At 39.0% G+C, this 17837-nt stretch overlaps 25 non-coding genes across 25 annotated transcripts; all 25 read right to left on the reverse strand.

Moving 5' to 3' along the window:
* Positions 1–41: 41 nt before the first annotated feature.
* Positions 42–113, reverse strand: TRNAQ-CUG (transfer RNA glutamine (anticodon CUG)). Its single transcript has one exon. It is a non-coding gene; the product is annotated as a tRNA-Gln (tRNA).
* A 378-nt stretch (positions 114–491) lies between these two features.
* TRNAQ-UUG (transfer RNA glutamine (anticodon UUG)) lies at positions 492–563 on the reverse strand. Its single transcript has one exon. It is a non-coding gene; the product is annotated as a tRNA-Gln (tRNA).
* Positions 564–1045: 482 nt separating this feature from the next.
* TRNAQ-CUG (transfer RNA glutamine (anticodon CUG)) lies at positions 1046–1117 on the reverse strand. The gene has a single exon. It is a non-coding gene; the product is annotated as a tRNA-Gln (tRNA).
* Positions 1118–1470: 353 nt separating this feature from the next.
* On the reverse strand, positions 1471–1542 carry TRNAQ-UUG (transfer RNA glutamine (anticodon UUG)). The gene has a single exon. It is a non-coding gene; the product is annotated as a tRNA-Gln (tRNA).
* Positions 1543–2024: 482 nt separating this feature from the next.
* Positions 2025–2096, reverse strand: TRNAQ-CUG (transfer RNA glutamine (anticodon CUG)). Its single transcript has one exon. It is a non-coding gene; the product is annotated as a tRNA-Gln (tRNA).
* Positions 2097–2449: 353 nt separating this feature from the next.
* On the reverse strand, positions 2450–2521 carry TRNAQ-UUG (transfer RNA glutamine (anticodon UUG)). The gene has a single exon. It is a non-coding gene; the product is annotated as a tRNA-Gln (tRNA).
* A 482-nt stretch (positions 2522–3003) lies between these two features.
* TRNAQ-CUG (transfer RNA glutamine (anticodon CUG)) lies at positions 3004–3075 on the reverse strand. The gene has a single exon. It is a non-coding gene; the product is annotated as a tRNA-Gln (tRNA).
* A 353-nt stretch (positions 3076–3428) lies between these two features.
* Positions 3429–3500, reverse strand: TRNAQ-UUG (transfer RNA glutamine (anticodon UUG)). Its single transcript has one exon. It is a non-coding gene; the product is annotated as a tRNA-Gln (tRNA).
* Positions 3501–3982: 482 nt separating this feature from the next.
* On the reverse strand, positions 3983–4054 carry TRNAQ-CUG (transfer RNA glutamine (anticodon CUG)). Its single transcript has one exon. It is a non-coding gene; the product is annotated as a tRNA-Gln (tRNA).
* Positions 4055–4407: 353 nt separating this feature from the next.
* Positions 4408–4479, reverse strand: TRNAQ-UUG (transfer RNA glutamine (anticodon UUG)). The gene has a single exon. It is a non-coding gene; the product is annotated as a tRNA-Gln (tRNA).
* A 482-nt stretch (positions 4480–4961) lies between these two features.
* TRNAQ-CUG (transfer RNA glutamine (anticodon CUG)) lies at positions 4962–5033 on the reverse strand. Its single transcript has one exon. It is a non-coding gene; the product is annotated as a tRNA-Gln (tRNA).
* Positions 5034–5386: 353 nt separating this feature from the next.
* On the reverse strand, positions 5387–5458 carry TRNAQ-UUG (transfer RNA glutamine (anticodon UUG)). The gene has a single exon. It is a non-coding gene; the product is annotated as a tRNA-Gln (tRNA).
* Positions 5459–5940: 482 nt separating this feature from the next.
* TRNAQ-CUG (transfer RNA glutamine (anticodon CUG)) lies at positions 5941–6012 on the reverse strand. The gene has a single exon. It is a non-coding gene; the product is annotated as a tRNA-Gln (tRNA).
* A 353-nt stretch (positions 6013–6365) lies between these two features.
* TRNAQ-UUG (transfer RNA glutamine (anticodon UUG)) lies at positions 6366–6437 on the reverse strand. The gene has a single exon. It is a non-coding gene; the product is annotated as a tRNA-Gln (tRNA).
* Positions 6438–6919: 482 nt separating this feature from the next.
* TRNAQ-CUG (transfer RNA glutamine (anticodon CUG)) lies at positions 6920–6991 on the reverse strand. Its single transcript has one exon. It is a non-coding gene; the product is annotated as a tRNA-Gln (tRNA).
* Positions 6992–7344: 353 nt separating this feature from the next.
* On the reverse strand, positions 7345–7416 carry TRNAQ-UUG (transfer RNA glutamine (anticodon UUG)). Its single transcript has one exon. It is a non-coding gene; the product is annotated as a tRNA-Gln (tRNA).
* Positions 7417–7898: 482 nt separating this feature from the next.
* TRNAQ-CUG (transfer RNA glutamine (anticodon CUG)) lies at positions 7899–7970 on the reverse strand. Its single transcript has one exon. It is a non-coding gene; the product is annotated as a tRNA-Gln (tRNA).
* Positions 7971–8323: 353 nt separating this feature from the next.
* Positions 8324–8395, reverse strand: TRNAQ-UUG (transfer RNA glutamine (anticodon UUG)). The gene has a single exon. It is a non-coding gene; the product is annotated as a tRNA-Gln (tRNA).
* Positions 8396–8877: 482 nt separating this feature from the next.
* Positions 8878–8949, reverse strand: TRNAQ-CUG (transfer RNA glutamine (anticodon CUG)). The gene has a single exon. It is a non-coding gene; the product is annotated as a tRNA-Gln (tRNA).
* A 353-nt stretch (positions 8950–9302) lies between these two features.
* TRNAQ-UUG (transfer RNA glutamine (anticodon UUG)) lies at positions 9303–9374 on the reverse strand. Its single transcript has one exon. It is a non-coding gene; the product is annotated as a tRNA-Gln (tRNA).
* Positions 9375–9856: 482 nt separating this feature from the next.
* On the reverse strand, positions 9857–9928 carry TRNAQ-CUG (transfer RNA glutamine (anticodon CUG)). Its single transcript has one exon. It is a non-coding gene; the product is annotated as a tRNA-Gln (tRNA).
* A 353-nt stretch (positions 9929–10281) lies between these two features.
* On the reverse strand, positions 10282–10353 carry TRNAQ-UUG (transfer RNA glutamine (anticodon UUG)). Its single transcript has one exon. It is a non-coding gene; the product is annotated as a tRNA-Gln (tRNA).
* A 482-nt stretch (positions 10354–10835) lies between these two features.
* TRNAQ-CUG (transfer RNA glutamine (anticodon CUG)) lies at positions 10836–10907 on the reverse strand. Its single transcript has one exon. It is a non-coding gene; the product is annotated as a tRNA-Gln (tRNA).
* A 353-nt stretch (positions 10908–11260) lies between these two features.
* Positions 11261–11332, reverse strand: TRNAQ-UUG (transfer RNA glutamine (anticodon UUG)). The gene has a single exon. It is a non-coding gene; the product is annotated as a tRNA-Gln (tRNA).
* A 1515-nt stretch (positions 11333–12847) lies between these two features.
* TRNAQ-UUG (transfer RNA glutamine (anticodon UUG)) lies at positions 12848–12919 on the reverse strand. The gene has a single exon. It is a non-coding gene; the product is annotated as a tRNA-Gln (tRNA).
* Between the last annotated feature and the right edge of the window lie 4918 nt (positions 12920–17837).

Genomic DNA, 17837 nt, shown 5'->3' on the forward strand with positions numbered 1-17837 from the left:
TTGAAGGAAGGTAACGTGCAAGCGAGTTAACGCTAAAGATGAGGTCCCACCGAGATTTGAACTCGGATCGCTGGATTCAGAGTCCAGAGTGCTAACCATTACACCATGGAACCAAGCTGTGGCAATCCGATGACCGACTTAACATAATGTTTAATATGTTTTATAGTGTGCCAACAGCGATGAGAACAAATCATAAGAACAGAAACTGTTCTTGGTCATAAGAACAGAAACTGTTCTTGGTCACTTCCTCCTTGAGATGCAGAAGGGATGGTTTTGGAAAGTTCAAGATGTTTAATAGTATGCCATGAATGATATTACACAGGGTTAGAATAGAATTTTCCTGTGTGAGCAAGAAAGAAAACAGCAAATGGGGAATATTTGTTTTTTTAACAGCATGTCAACAGGTAAGAACTGACATTTTGTGATTCCCTCTTTGTGCTGTGGAAAGTAGGCTGGAGAACAAGTGTGGTTAGAACATATAAATAAAGATTAGGTTCCACCGAGATTTGAACTCGGATCACTGGATTCAAAGTCCAGAGTGCTAACCATTACACCATGGAACCACACATGGCATGAAGCATCACACAACCCCGTCCAGTAAAATATTCCCTCAATGATGTTTGGTCTTCTGCTTACTGTCCTTCTGTACAAATGGAAAGAAGGTCAAAAATGGGCAAGACTTGTAAAGGAGAACGAGACAAATAATAGGAAATTATTCAAATGGATGTTGGCAGAGAGAAAAGAAAAGAGATTGTCCATGTGCTTCCTCTACTGGGCCAAATGTTATAGACACTGAAACAAGAAGTCACATGTTAACCATGTCTTCATTTTACATGTATCCAAAGACTGAAACTGTTACATGATGTTTCATGGTTTATAATACGATCTGAGCAACACACTCACAAAAGATCATTGGAAAGTTCAAGAGGGTTTAATAGAATGCCATGCGTGATATTACACAGGGTAAGAAGAAGCTTTCCTTGGTCATTCGACTCTTGTGGTTTTTGAAAGAAGGTAACGTGCAAGCGAGTTAACGCTAAAGATGAGGTCCCACCGAGATTTGAACTCGGATCGCTGGATTCAGAGTCCAGAGTGCTAACCATTACACCATGGAACCAAGCTGTGGCAATCCGATGACCGACTTAACATAATGTTTAATATGTTTTATAGTGTGCCAACAGCGATGAGAACAAATCATAAGAACAGAAACTGTTCTTGGTCACTTCCTCCTTGAGATGCAGAAGGGATGGTTTTGGAAAGTTCAAGATGTTTAATAGTATGCCATGAATGATATTACACAGGGTTAGAATAGAATTTTCCTGTGTGAGCAAGAAAGAAAACAGCAAATGGGGAATATTTGTTTTTTTAACAGCATGCCAACAGGTAAGAACTGACATTTTGTGATTCCCTCTTTGTGCTGTGGAAAGTAGGCTGGAGAACAAGTGTGGTTAGAACATATAAATAAAGATTAGGTTCCACCGAGATTTGAACTCGGATCACTGGATTCAAAGTCCAGAGTGCTAACCATTACACCATGGAACCACACATGGCATGTAGCATCACACAACCCCGTCTAGTAAAATATTCCCTCAATGATGTTTGGTCTTCTGCTTACTGTCCTTCTGTACAAATGGAAAGAAGGTCAAAAATGGGCAAGACTTGTAAAGGAGAACGAGACAAATAATAGGAAATTATTCAAATGGATGTTGGCAGAGAGAAAAGACAAGAGATTGTCCATGTGCTTCCTCTACTGGGCCAAATGTTATAGACACTGAAACAAGAAGTCACATGTTAACCATGTCTTCATTTTACATGTATCCAAAGACTGAAACTGTTACATGATGTTTCATGGTTTATAATACGATCTGAGCAACACACTCACAAAAGATCATTGGAAAGTTCAAGAGGGTTTAATAGAATGCCATGCGTGATATTACACAGGGTAAGAAGAAGCTTTCCTTGGTCATTCGACTCTTGTGGTTTTTGAAGGAAGGTAACGTGCAAGCGAGTTAACGCTAAAGATGAGGTCCCACCGAGATTTGAACTCGGATCGCTGGATTCAGAGTCCAGAGTGCTAACCATTACACCATGGAACCAAGCTGTGGCAATCCGATGACCGACTTAACATAATGTTTAATATGTTTTATAGTGTGCCAACAGCGATGAGAACAAATCATAAGAACAGAAACTGTTCTTGGTCACTTCCTCCTTGAGATGCAGAAGGGATGGTTTTGGAAAGTTCAAGATGTTTAATAGTATGCCATGAATGATATTACACAGGGTTAGAATAGAATTTTCCTGTGTGAGCAAGAAAGAAAACAGCAAATGGGAAATATTTGTTTTTTTAACAGCATGCCAACAGGTAAGAACTGACATTTTGTGATTCCCTCTTTGTGCTGTGGAAAGTAGGCTGGAGAACAAGTGTGGTTAGAACATATAAATAAAGATTAGGTTCCACCGAGATTTGAACTCGGATCACTGGATTCAAAGTCCAGAGTGCTAACCATTACACCATGGAACCACACATGGCATGTCGGATCACACAACCCCGTCCAGTAAAATATTCCCTCAATGATGTTTGGTCTTCTGCTTACTGTCCTTCTGTACAAATGGAAAGAAGGTCAAAAATGGGCAAGACTTGTAAAGGAGAACGAGACAAATAATAGGAAATTATTCAAATGGATGTTGGCAGAGAGAAAAGACAAGAGATTGTCCATGTGCTTCCTCTACTGGGCCAAATGTTATAGACACTGAAACAAGAAGTCACATGTTAACCATGTCTTCATTTTACATGTATCCAAAGACTGAAACTGTTACATGATGTTTCATGGTTTATAATACGATCTGAGCAACACACTCACAAAAGATCATTGGAAAGTTCAAGAGGGTTTAATAGAATGCCATGCGTGATATTACACAGGGTAAGAAGAAGCTTTCCTTGGTCATTCGACTCTTGTGGTTTTTGAAGGAAGGTAACGTGCAAGCGAGTTAACGCTAAAGATGAGGTCCCACTGAGATTTGAACTCGGATCGCTGGATTCAGAGTCCAGAGTGCTAACCATTACACCATGGAACCAAGCTGTGGCAATCCGATGACCGACTTAACATAATGTTTAATATGTTTTATAGTGTGCCAACAGCGATGAGAACAAATCATAAGAACAGAAACTGTTCTTGGTCACTTCCTCCTTGAGATGCAGAAGGGATGGTTTTGGAAAGTTCAAGATGTTTAATAGTATGCCATGAATGATATTACACAGGGTAAGAATAGAATTTTCCTGTGTGAGCAAGTAAGAAAACAGCAAATGGGGAATATTTGTTTTTTTAACAGCATGCCAACAGGTAAGAACTGACATTTTGTGATTCCCTCTTTGTGCTGTGGAAAGTAGGCTGGAGAACAAGTGTGGTTAGAACATATAAATAAAGATTAGGTTCCACCGAGATTTGAACTCGGATCACTGGATTCAAAGTCCAGAGTGCTAACCATTACACCATGGAACCACACATGGCATGTAGCATCACACAACCCCGTCCAGTAAAATATTCCCTCAATGATGTTTGGTCTTCTGCTTACTGTCCTTCTGTACAAATGGAAAGAAGGTCAAAAATGGGCAAGACTTGTAAAGGAGAACGAGACAAATAATAGGAAATTATTCAAATGGATGTTGGCAGAGAGAAAAGACAAGAGATTGTCCATGTGCTTCCTCTACTGGGCCAAATGTTATAGACACTGAAACAAGAAGTCACATGTTAACCATGTCTTCATTTTACATGTATCCAAAGACTGAAACTGTTACATGATGTTTCATGGTTTATAATACGATCTGAGCAACACACTCACAAAAGATCATTGGAAAGTTCAAGAGGGTTTAATAGAATGCCATGCGTGATATTACACAGGGTAAGAAGAAGCTTTCCTTGGTCATTCGACTCTTGTGGTTTTTGAAGGAAGGTAACGTGCAAGCGAGTTAACGCTAAAGATGAGGTCCCACCGAGATTTGAACTCGGATCGCTGGATTCAGAGTCCAGAGTGCTAACCATTACACCATGGAACCAAGCTGTGGCAATCCGATGACCGACTTAACATAATGTTTAATATGTTTTATAGTGTGCCAACAGCGATGAGAACAAATCATAAGAACAGAAACTGTTCTTGGTCACTTCCTCCTTGAGATGCAGAAGGGATGGTTTTGGAAAGTTCAAGATGTTTAATAGTATGCCATGAATGATATTACACAGGGTAAGAATAGAATTTTCCTGTGTGAGCAAGTAAGAAAACAGCAAATGGGGAATATTTGTTTTTTTAACAGCATGCCAACAGGTAAGAACTGACATTTTGTGATTCCCTCTTTGTGCTGTGGAAAGTAGGCTGGAGAACAAGTGTGGTTAGAACATATAAATAAAGATTAGGTTCCACCGAGATTTGAACTCGGATCACTGGATTCAAAGTCCAGAGTGCTAACCATTACACCATGGAACCACACATGGCATGTAGCATCACACAACCCCGTCCAGTAAAATATTCCCTCAATGATGTTTGGTCTTCTGCTTACTGTCCTTCTGTACAAATGGAAAGAAGGTCAAAAATGGGCAAGACTTGTAAAGGAGAACGAGACAAATAATAGGAAATTATTCAAATGGATGTTGGCAGAGAGAAAAGACAAGAGATTGTCCATGTGCTTCCTCTACTGGGCCAAATGTTATAGACACTGAAACAAGAAGTCACATGTTAACCATGTCTTCATTTTACATGTATCCAAAGACTGAAACTGTTACATGATGTTTCATGGTTTATAATACGATCTGAGCAACACACTCACAAAAGATCATTGGAAAGTTCAAGAGGGTTTAATAGAATGCCATGCGTGATATTACACAGGGTAAGAAGAAGCTTTCCTTGGTCATTCGACTCTTGTGGTTTTTGAAGGAAGGTAACGTGCAAGCGAGTTAACGCTAAAGATGAGGTCCCACCGAGATTTGAACTCGGATCGCTGGATTCAGAGTCCAGAGTGCTAACCATTACACCATGGAACCAAGCTGTGGCTGTCTGATGACCGCCTTAATATAATGTTTAATATGTTTTATAGTGTGCCAACAGCGATGAGAACAAATCATAAGAACAGAAACTGTTCTTGGTCACTTCCTCCTTGAGATGCAGAAGGGATGGTTTTGGAAAGTTCAAGATGTTTAATAGTATGCCATGAATGATATTACACAGGGTTAGAATAGAATTTTCCTGTGTGAGCAAGAAAGAAAACAGCAAATGGGGAATATTTGTTTTTTTAACAGCATGCCAACAGGTAAGAACTGACATTTTGTGATTCCCTCTTTGTGCTGTGGAAAGTAGGCTGGAGAACAAGTGTGGTTAGAACATATAAATAAAGATTAGGTTCCACCGAGATTTGAACTCGGATCACTGGATTCAAAGTCCAGAGTGCTAACCATTACACCATGGAACCACACATGGCATGTAGCATCACACAACCCCGTCCAGTAAAATATTCCCTCAATGATGTTTGGTCTTCTGCTTACTGTCCTTCTGTACAAATGGAAAGAAGGTCAAAAATGGGCAAGACTTGTAAAGGAGAACGAGACAAATAATAGGAAATTATTCAAATGGATGTTGGCAGAGAGAAAAGACAAGAGATTGTCCATGTGCTTCCTCTACTGGGCCAAATGTTATAGACACTGAAACAAGAAGTCACATGTTAACCATGTCTTCATTTTACATGTATCCAAAGACTGAAACTGTTACATGATGTTTCATGGTTTATAATACGATCTGAGCAACACACTCACAAAAGATCATTGGAAAGTTCAAGAGGGTTTAATAGAATGCCATGCGTGATATTACACAGGGTAAGAAGAAGCTTTCCTTGGTCATTCGACTCTTGTGGTTTTTGAAGGAAGGTAACGTGCAAGCGAGTTAACGCTAAAGATGAGGTCCCACCGAGATTTGAATTCGGATCGCTGGATTCAGAGTCCAGAGTGCTAACCATTACACCATGGAACCAAGCTGTGGCAATCCGATGACCGACTTAACATAATGTTTAATATGTTTTATAGTGTGCCAACAGCGATGAGAACAAATCATAAGAACAGAAACTGTTCTTGGTCACTTCCTCCTTGAGATGCAGAAGGGATGGTTTTGGAAAGTTCAAGATGTTTAATAGTATGCCATGAATGATATTACACAGGGTAAGAATAGAATTTTCCTGTGTGAGCAAGTAAGAAAACAGCAAATGGGGAATATTTGTTTTTTTAACAGCATGCCAACAGGTAAGAACTGACATTTTGTGATTCCCTCTTTGTGCTGTGGAAAGTAGGCTGGAGAACAAGTGTGGTTAGAACATATAAATAAAGTTTAGGTTCCACCGAGATTTGAACTCGGATCACTGGATTCAAAGTCCAGAGTGCTAACCATTACACCATGGAACCACACATGGCATGTAGCATCACACAACCCCGTCCAGTAAAATATTCCCTCAATGATGTTTGGTCTTCTGCTTACTGTCCTTCTGTACAAATGGAAAGAAGGTCAAAAATGGGCAAGACTTGTAAAGGAGAATGAGACAAATAATAGGAAATTATTCAAATGGATGTTGGCAGAGAGAAAAGACAAGAGATTGTCCATGTGCTTCCTCTACTGGGCCAAATGTTATAGACACTGAAACAAGAAGTCACATGTTAACCATGTCTTCATTTTACATGTATCCAAAGACTGAAACTGTTACATGATGTTTCATGGTTTATAATACGATCTGAGCAACACACTCACAAAAGATCATTGGAAAGTTCAAGAGGGTTTAATAGAATGCCATGCGTGATATTACACAGGGTAAGAAGAAGCTTTCCTTGGTCATTCGACTCTTGTGGTTTTTGAAGGAAGGTAACGTGCAAGCGAGTTAACGCTAAAGATGAGGTCCCACCGAGATTTGAACTCGGATCGCTGGATTCAGAGTCCAGAGTGCTAACCATTACACCATGGAACCAAGCTGTGGCTGTCTGATGACCGACTTAATATAATGTTTAATATGTTTTATAGTGTGCCAACAGCGATGAGAACAAATCATAAGAACAGAAACTGTTCTTGGTCACTTCCTCCTTGAGATGCAGAAGGGATGGTTTTGGAAAGTTCAAGATGTTTAATAGTATGCCATGAATGATATTACACAGGGTTAGAATAGAATTTTCCTGTGTGAGCAAGAAAGAAAACAGCAAATGGGGAATATTTGTTTTTTTAACAGCATGCCAACAGGTAAGAACTGACATTTTGTGATTCCCTCTTTGTGCTGTGGAAAGTAGGCTGGAGAACAAGTGTGGTTAGAACATATAAATAAAGATTAGGTTCCACCGAGATTTGAACTCGGATCACTGGATTCAAAGTCCAGAGTGCTAACCATTACACCATGGAACCACACATGGCATGTAGCATCACACAACCCCGTCCAGTAAAATATTCCCTCAATGATGTTTGGTCTTCTGCTTACTGTCCTTCTGTACAAATGGAAAGAAGGTCAAAAATGGGCAAGACTTGTAAAGGAGAACGAGACAAACAATAGGAAATTATTCAAATGGATGTTGGCAGAGAGAAAAGACAAGAGATTGTCCATGTGCTTCCTCTACTGGGCCAAATGTTATAGACACTGAAACAAGAAGTCACATGTTAACCATGTCTTCATTTTACATGTATCCAAAGACTGAAACTGTTACATGATGTTTCATGGTTTATAATACGATCTGAGCAACACACTCACAAAAGATCATTGGAAAGTTCAAGAGGGTTTAATAGAATGCCATGCGTGATATTACACAGGGTAAGAAGAAGCTTTCCTTGGTCATTCGACTCTTGTGGTTTTTGAAGGAAGGTAACGTGCAAGCGAGTTAACGCTAAAGATGAGGTCCCACCGAGATTTGAACTCGGATCGCTGGATTCAGAGTCCAGAGTGCTAACCATTACACCATGGAACCAAGCTGTGGCAATCCGATGACCGACTTAACATAATGTTTAATATGTTTTATAGTGTGCCAACAGCGATGAGAACAAATCATAAGAACAGAAACTGTTCTTGGTCACTTCCTCCTTGAGATGCAGAAGGGATGGTTTTGGAAAGTTCAAGATGTTTAATAGTATGCCATGAATGATATTACACAGGGTTAGAATAGAATTTTCCTGTGTGAGCAAGAAAGAAAACAGCAAATGGGAAATATTTGTTTTTTTAACAGCATGCCAACAGGTAAGAACTGACATTTTGTGATTCCCTCTTTGTGCTGTGGAAAGTAGGCTGGAGAACAAGTGTGGTTAGAACATATAAATAAAGATTAGGTTCCACCGAGATTTGAACTCGGATCACTGGATTCAAAGTCCAGAGTGCTAACCATTACACCATGGAACCACACATGGCATGTCGGATCACACAACCCCGTCCAGTAAAATATTCCCTCAATGATGTTTGGTCTTCTGCTTACTGTCCTTCTGTACAAATGGAAAGAAGGTCAAAAATGGGCAAGACTTGTAAAGGAGAACGAGACAAATAATAGGAAATTATTCAAATGGATGTTGGCAGAGAGAAAAGACAAGAGATTGTCCATGTGCTTCCTCTACTGGGCCAAATGTTATAGACACTGAAACAAGAAGTCACATGTTAACCATGTCTTCATTTTACATGTATCCAAAGACTGAAACTGTTACATGATGTTTCATGGTTTATAATACGATCTGAGCAACACACTCACAAAAGATCATTGGAAAGTTCAAGAGGGTTTAATAGAATGCCATGCGTGATATTACACAGGGTAAGAAGAAGCTTTCCTTGGTCATTCGACTCTTGTGGTTTTTGAAGGAAGGTAGCGTGCAAGCGAGTTAACGCTAAAGATGAGGTTCCACCGAGATTTGAACTCGGATCGCTGGATTCAGAGTCCAGAGTGCTAACCATTACACCATGGAACCAAGCTGTGGCTGTCTGATGACCGACTTAATATAATGTTTAATATGTTTTATAGTGTGCCAACAGCGATGAGAACAAATCATAAGAACAGAAACTGTTCTTGGTCACTTCCTCCTTGAGATGCAGAAGGGATGGTTTTGGAAAGTTCAAGATGTTTAATAGTATGCCATGAATGATATTACACAGGGTAAGAATAGAATTTTCCTGTGTGAGCAAGAAAGAAAACAGCAAATGGGGAATATTTGTTTTTTTAACAGCATGCCAACAGGTAAGAACTGACATTTTGTGATTCCCTCTTTGTGCTGTGGAAAGTAGGCTGGAGAACAAGTGTGGTTAGAACATATAAATAAAGATTAGGTTCCACCGAGATTTGAACTCGGATCACTGGATTCAAAGTCCAGAGTGCTAACCATTACACCATGGAACCACACATGGCATGTAGCATCACACAACCCCGTCCAGTAAAATATTCCCTCAATGATGTTTGGTCTTCTGCTTACTGTCCTTCTGTACAAATGGAAAGAAGGTCAAAAATGGGCAAGACTTGTAAAGGAGAACGAGACAAATAATAGGAAATTATTCAAATGGATGTTGGCAGAGAGAAAAGACAAGAGATTGTCCATGTGCTTCCTCTACTGGGCCAAATGTTATAGACACTGAAACAAGAAGTCACATGTTAACCATGTCTTCATTTTACATGTATCCAAAGACTGAAACTGTTACATGATGTTTCATGGTTTATAATACGATCTGAGCAACACACTCACAAAAGATCATTGGAAAGTTCAAGAGGGTTTAATAGAATGCCATGCGTGATATTACACAGGGTAAGAAGAAGCTTTCCTTGGTCATTCGACTCTTGTGGTTTTTGAAGGAAGGTAACGTGCAAGCGAGTTAACGCTAAAGATGAGGTCCCACCGAGATTTGAACTCGGATCGCTGGATTCAGAGTCCAGAGTGCTAACCATTACACCATGGAACCAAGCTGTGGCTGTCTGATGACCGACTTAATATAATGTTTAATATGTTTTATAGTGTGCCAACAGCGATGAGAACAAATCATAAGAACAGAAACTGTTCTTGGTCACTTCCTCCTTGAGATGCAGAAGGGATGGTTTTGGAAAGTTCAAGATGTTTAATAGTATGCCATGAATGATATTACACAGGGTTAGAATAGAATTTTCCTGTGTGAGCAAGAAAGAAAACAGCAAATGGGGAATATTTGTTTTTTTAACAGCATGCCAACAGGTAAGAACTGACATTTTGTGATTCCCTCTTTGTGCTGTGGAAAGTAGGCTGGAGAACAAGTGTGGTTAGAACATATAAATAAAGATTAGGTTCCACCGAGATTTGAACTCGGATCACTGGATTCAAAGTCCAGAGTGCTAACCATTACACCATGGAACCACACATGGCATGTAGCATCACACAACCCCGTCCAGTAAAATATTCCCTCAATGATGTTTGGTCTTCTGCTTACTGTCCTTCTGTACAAATGGAAAGAAGGTCAAAAATGGGCAAGACTTGTAAAGGAGAACGAGACAAATAATAGGAAATTATTCAAATGGATGTTGGCAGAGAGAAAAGACAAGAGATTGTCCATGTGCTTCCTCTACTGGGCCAAATGTTATAGACACTGAAACAAGAAGTCACATGTTAACCATGTCTTCATTTTACATGTATCCAAAGACTGAAACTGTTACATGATGTTTCATGGTTTATAATACGATCTGAGCAACACACTCACAAAAGATCATTGGAAAGTTCAAGAGGGTTTAATAGAATGCCATGCGTGATATTACACAGGGTAAGAAGAAGCTTTCCTTGGTCATTCGACTCTTGTGGTTTTTGAAGGAAGGTAGCGTGCAAGCGAGTTAACGCTAAAGATGAGGTTCCACCGAGATTTGAACTCGGATCGCTGGATTCAGAGTCCAGAGTGCTAACCATTACACCATGGAACCAATCTGTGGCAATGCGATGACCGACTTAACATAATGTTTAATATGTTTTATAGTGTGCCAACAGCGATGAGAACAAATCATAAGAACAGAAACTGTTCTTTGTCACTTCCTCCTTGAGATGCAGAAGGGATGGTTTTGGAAAGTTCAAGATGTTTAATAGTATGCCATGAATGATATTACACAGGGTAAGAATAGAATTTTCCTGTGTGAGCAAGAAAGAAAACAGCAAATGGGGAATATTTGTTTTTTTAACAGCATGCCAACAGGTAAGAACTGACATTTTGTGATTCCCTCTTTGTGCTGTGGAAAGTAGGCTGGAGAACAAGTGTGGTTAGAACATATAAATAAAGATTAGGTTCCACCGAGATTTGAACTCGGATCACTGGATTCAAAGTCCAGAGTGCTAACCATTACACCATGGAACCACACATGGCATGTAGCATCACACAACCCCGTCCAGTAAAATATTCCCTCAATGATGTTTGGTCTTCTGCTTACTGTCCTTCTGTACAAATGGAAAGAGGATCAAAAATGGGCAAGACTTGTAAAGGAGAACGAGACAAATAATGGGAAATTATTCAAATGGATGTTGGCAGAGAGAAAAGACAAGAGATTGTCCATGTGCTTCCTCTACTGGGCCAATATAACTTATATTCATTTTATCGTCCCTCCTGTGCTTGCCACAGCCATAATTCATGCATTTATGAATTTCCTGTAAATTGTGAAGTCCATAGATATGTCACACTTGCTACTTATGACTGAACATCATAGACTTCACAATTCGTTCCAAACCGTTTACGTTGCGCCATCATGTTTGTACTCTTTTTGTAGGCTGCGCTTTCCCCGTTCTAGGTATGCACGCAAGGAGGTATGATAATGAATATATGAGTTATTATTGATATGTGTTGGATATGACCTGGATATGAGATGGTTTTCCTGACTGCTAGTGGTCACTTAGAATATCAAAGAATCCAGTATCTAAGAGGGGAAACAGGCATATGGTCGTCTACATTTGAACCTAGACGAAACGGCAGCTCCACTGCAGGACCTAACACCCCGTAGAAGGCCCCGGTTGGAGTCCGAGCTTCAAAGGACAAATTTATCTCACAAGACCTTTTGGCACCACATACCTGTACAATCAAATTAACCCCTCTCATACTGAAATTGGCCATACCATCTCTACCAGGTAGCAAGTCCATGTATGCACTACACAAGTTGGTGTGACAAGGTAGTGTGCAAGCGAGTTAACGCTAAATATGACGTCCCACCGAGACTTGAACTCGGATCGTTGGATTCAGAGTCCAGAGTGCTAGCCATTACACCATGGAACCAAACTGCGGTGTTGCGATGACCGACTTAACATAATGTTTAATATGTTTTATAGTGTGCCAACAGTGATGAGAACAAATCATAAGAACAGAAACTGTTCTTGGTCACTTCCTCCTCGAGATGCAGAGGGGATGGTTGTGCGCAAGCTAAAATGTACGTAAACACATGTTCCACCGAGATTTGAACTCGGATGGCTGGATTCAGAGTCTAGAGTGCTAACCATTACACCATGGAACCACACACAGCAGGAAGGATCACACCACCCTGTCCAGTAAAATATTCCCTCAATGATGTTTGGTTGTTTTTGACTCTCTAAGTAGTAGCAAGCGAGAAACTTTTCATATGCATTCTTGGTGTATCATTTGATGTGAAAAACACACTCACAATACATCTTTAGAAAGTTCAAGATGTTTAATAGTATGCCATGAATGATATTACACAGAGTAAGAATAGAATTTTCCTGTGTGAGCAAGAAAGAAAACAGCAAATGGGGAATATTTGTTTTTTGAACAGCATGCGAACAGGTAAGAACTGACATTTTGTGATTCCCTCTTTGTGCTATGGAAAGAAGGCTGGAGTGCAAGTGTGGTTAGAACATATAAATAAAGATTAGGTTCCACCGAGATTTGAACTCGGATCGTTGGATTCAAAGTCCAGAATGCTAACCATTACACCATGGAACCACACATGGCACGTAGCATCACACAACCCCGTCCAGTAAAATATTCCCTCAATGATGTTTGGTCTTCTGCTTACTGTCCTTCTGTACAAATGGAAAGAAGGTCAAAAGTGGACAAGACTTGTAAAGGAGAACGAGACAAATAATAGGAAATTATTCAAATGCATGCTGGCAGAGAGAAAAGAAAAGAGATTGTCCATGTGCTTCCTCTACTGGGCCAAATGTTATAGACACTGAAACAAGAAGTCACATGTTAACCATGTCTTCATTTTACATGTATCCAAAGACTGAAACTGTTACATGATGTTTCATGGTTTATAATACGATCTGAGCAACACACTCACAAAACACCATTGGAAAGTTCAAGAGGGTTTAATAGTAATAAGAAGACAAAGTGCCATTGTGATAAAGGGATAAAAGTCAATGACACATGTTAATATAAATTTTAAGTTTTTTATTCTGCTGTTTGTTTTTAACACTGAGTTTGTCCTTTAAGTTATTTTAAATAAACAAATAAAATGCATTTTGTGTTTCATCTGATTAATTGATTAATCTAAACAATAGTTAGCCAACTAATCAATCATGAAAATAATGTTTAGTTACAGCCCTAAGCTATATGTTTAACTCAAATACCCAGCATTGTAGAAAGATGTGCCTACCTAAAAAAGCTGTAAAGGCTTAAACATTAATTATCTACCACCCTGTGAGTAAAGTAGATCTTCCTGGCATTAAGTTAAAAAACCTTGAGGATGGCCCCAGGGAAATGTGTCAGGCATAAGGCATTTCTGGAGACAGAGTGCTTCTGTGAAATGCCTTTTAACCCCCTTAATGCCACTCTGCCTCCAGAAATGCCTTTTAACCCTCTATGGGCCACTCTGCCTCCTGAAATGCCTTATACCTGCCTATATGCCACTCTGCCCCATAATATGCCCTTTAACCCCCTAAATGCCAGAGTGGCATATAGGGGTATAAGGCAATTCTGGAGGCAGAGTGGCACATAGGGGGGGGGGGTCAAAAGGCATATCATGGGGCACAGTGGCATATAGAGGGTTAAAAGGTGTATCATGGGGCACAGTGGCATTAAGAGGGTATAAGGCATTTCTGGGGTAGAGTGGCACATTTAGAGTGGAACATTTTTTTCAATCATAGCTTTTATTAACAAACAATTGTTCACATAGTTTACATGAATTAACATTTACTGGTAAAACTTTTTTCCTATATGGTCGTCTTATATTCAGGCTTTTTGTTTTTTTTCATTAATTAATATTCAGATTTTGGGAGGTCGTCTTATAATCAGGGTCGTCTTATAATCGAGCAAATACGGTACTCATTCATTCCATTAATCACACATACACATATACACACACACTCAAACCCCCCACCCCCTTACCTGAACTGCAGATCTCCCACTCGCAGACTTCTGCAGGGGCCCGGCTGTGCGAGCAACTTCTCTGGCCCCGCCCCCAGAGGAAGGAGGGGGAGGCAGAATTATGTGACACTCTGCTAGCTTCCTGCTGCTAATAGAAGAGACGCTGCTCGGGACCAAAGCACCGGTAAGCAGCCTGGCCCCAGCAGACATTTTTTTGAGGTCTAATTAGAAGACGACCTCGATTATAAGACGAGGGGTATTTTTCAGAGCATTTGCTCTGAAAAAAACCTTGTCTTATAATCGAGCAAATACGGTATTTAAATGTTTGTGAATGAGTGTGTGTGATAGCATGGATGTGTAAGGGGGGGTGGTAGCATGGCATAGGGAGGCTGTACTCAAACTCCTATCATCCCCAGGTTCCAGCATGTACTGGCTGCCTTGGCTTGATAGGAGTTTGATTGCTGTTAGCAGTATATATATATATATATATATATATATATATATATATATATCTCCAGAAATGCCTTTTAACCCCCTATATGACACTCTGGCATATAGGGGGTTAAAAGGCATATCATGGGGCAGAGTGGCATATAGGAGGGCATAAGACATTTCTGGAGGCAGAGTGGCATATAGAGGGTTAAAAGGCACATCATGGGGCAGAGTGGCAAATAAAGGGGGATTAAGACATTTCTGGGGGCAGAGTGGCAACCTTGGGGGCAGATGTGCATAACTGGGGGGGGGGGCTGGTTGGCAAATAAAAGGAAATAAAAAAATATATGTTTTGCTCAATCATAGCTTTTTCAAATATGAAAAAATTGTTTACATGAATTAATATTTACTAGTAAAACTTTTTTTCCTATTGGGTAGTCTTCTATTCAGGCTTTTTGTTTTTTTCCATAATTAATATTTAGATTTTGGGGGGTCGTCTTATAATCAGGGTCGTCTTATAATCGAGCAAATACGGTATTTATATCACTTACTTCCTCCTTTTTAGTTTTTGTTGATATGTAACAATTTGATATTCAAAGATGAATATAAACTAATAATCATGTATCTGAATTTTTATACTCTATTATTCTCTATCTCTATTTTGATGGTAACATTGTTTTGTATCTAATTTAATGTAGTTATATTTATACAATATGAGTATATTTATCCTAGAAAAAACGAAGCCTTTAACACCCAAAACACGTGTGAAAATCAATGTGTGAAGAAAAAAATCGTAAAGAATACTTCCCCAATGTATAACTGCCGCAGCCCAACAACAACGCTCCTCTCAGCGTTCAGATACGAAAACCAATAGAAATCGGGGCGCATATGTACATGGGAAGAGAAAATATATATAATAGTGTAATATGATCAACAAAATGGAAATATGTAGATGTGTAAAATGCACTCACAAACGGTGCCAGCACAAGAAGCTCTTCTGAAAAAACTGTTCTTTATTCTTTAAAAGCTCTATAAGTATAAAGCAGAGACAACAACCATATGGTGCAGTATTTTCCTAGGTGATGTATGCGCAAGTAAGAAAACACTTACAGAATGGTTGAGTTCAAACGGGTCAAATATTTAAAATGAAGAGTCCAACGAAGTGGATCAGGAACATGCAGATCCAATCTTCTATATCACAGATATAGAAGATTGGATCTGCATGTTCCTGATCCACTTCGTTGGACTCTTCATTTTAAATATTTGACCCGTTTGAACTCAACCATTCTGTAAGTGTTTTCTTACTTGCGCATACATCACCTAGGAAATATTTATCCTAGGAAGCTTCTCCAGTGTATTATGGTAATTTTAGCTAGGTTAATGTTAGCTAGGTTTCTTTAATTGTTTTCTCTTTTTGTCTTTATTTTCTATTTATATTGTAATTAATGTTTTACTTTGGTATCACCCATAAAATACATTCCCAACTAAAGTATTTGTAAAATCCAATGGTCCATGCCTATAAATAAGAGCTAAGTCTGAGGCAATATACCCCTGCTGTGTGCTATGTGGTGGATTACTGATCTAAAATACATAAACATTTTTTACCTATTGAGGAGTTTGTACCCTGATTTGCTGGCTCCTGCGGAAGTCTCCTACCTTTCTATTGTTGTGCTGCATGCGGTCAACAGAACCTCTGATAGTTTTACTTTTATTTCATGTAAAACAGTTTTACTTAATGTGAGGAAGACTTACTTTACTGAGAGGGTGGTGAATAAGTGGAACAGTGGAATTAGCTTAAAGTCCACAGAAGCCCTGCAATTTCTTTTTTTCTTTTCCTCATCTTTAAGTTGGTGTTTTGGTTAGACATGTGCATCTCACACTGTGCATATACTTAGGAAATAAAGTATTGTGTAGTATGGAATATCTAAGTTTTATTTCCTATGTACATGCACATGTTTATACAGAGAATATTATTCAGATTTTTTAGACTCCCCTGGTTTTTTTTTCTTGTTTTTTTTTAACTATTACTGTTGAAATGCACCAGTTTTCTGTACAATCTTAAGAACAAAGTTTGTTAAATTGGTAGCACTCGCTTGCACATTTGGTATTATTTATGTCATATACATTTTATTATTGCATTACTGTCTACCTAAAATTAACTATATCTATATCTTACAGCATATAGATCGCAAAAATAGTTACCGGCACTCCTGGGACTTGGTTTCAATAAATCTCTCAAAGCTCTGTGTTATAAGTCAACGTTTCAGTCTTTTATTTTCAGACTTTCATCAGGACATAACAGAGACATAGCGCCCTTACAAAAAAATTACTACAGTTTTTCTGAAGTAATACTGCTATTTTTTGGACATGAAAAAACTGCAATACTGCACTTTTACTGCAGTATTACTGCACATTTACTGCAGTTTTACTGCATTTGTACTTCACTGTACTGCAGTTTTACTGCAGGTATTTTTGTACGGAAGTACAAATGCAATAAAGCTACAGCACATTGAAGAGCAACTGTAGGTTTGCAATATAAAAAAAAAGTGCGGTAAATGTGCAGTAATACTGCAGTACAGTGAAGTACAAATGCAGTAAAACTGCAGTAAATGTGCAGTAATACTGCAGTAAAAGTGCAGTATTGCAGTTTCTTCATGTCCAAAAAATAGCAGTATTACTTCAGAAAAACTGCAGTAATTTTTCGTAAGGGCGTGTCTAACATTTATACTATGTGTAATTACAAACATTAGGAACAGAACTTACTGCACCTGTTCACAATCACCAAGCTCGGCGTGTATCTCAACAATGTGCACATGCGCGTGACCTCATGGCAACGTTTACTAGGATTAACTAGATAGTTAGTCTAATATAAATCTGTGCCGATGGGGAGATCTAAGTGAGATGCCCGTGTATTATTAGTGTCTAGTGATATGATGCCTTATTAAAAAAAACTAGGATGATCTGAAACATGGCATAATAAGCGTGATATGCATGAATAGAAGAAATCGGAAAGAAGAGAGATACTTTTTTTTTCTTAAGCACTCAATGCTAGTAAATATATGTTGAGTTAATTTTCTCATGCTTATTTGGTTACGTGAAAATGATTACACACAAAACGGTG

This window comes from Spea bombifrons, chromosome 1 (genome assembly GCF_027358695.1).
Source record: "Spea bombifrons isolate aSpeBom1 chromosome 1, aSpeBom1.2.pri, whole genome shotgun sequence".
In the NCBI taxonomy this organism is placed as follows: domain Eukaryota; kingdom Metazoa; phylum Chordata; class Amphibia; order Anura; family Pelobatidae; genus Spea; species Spea bombifrons.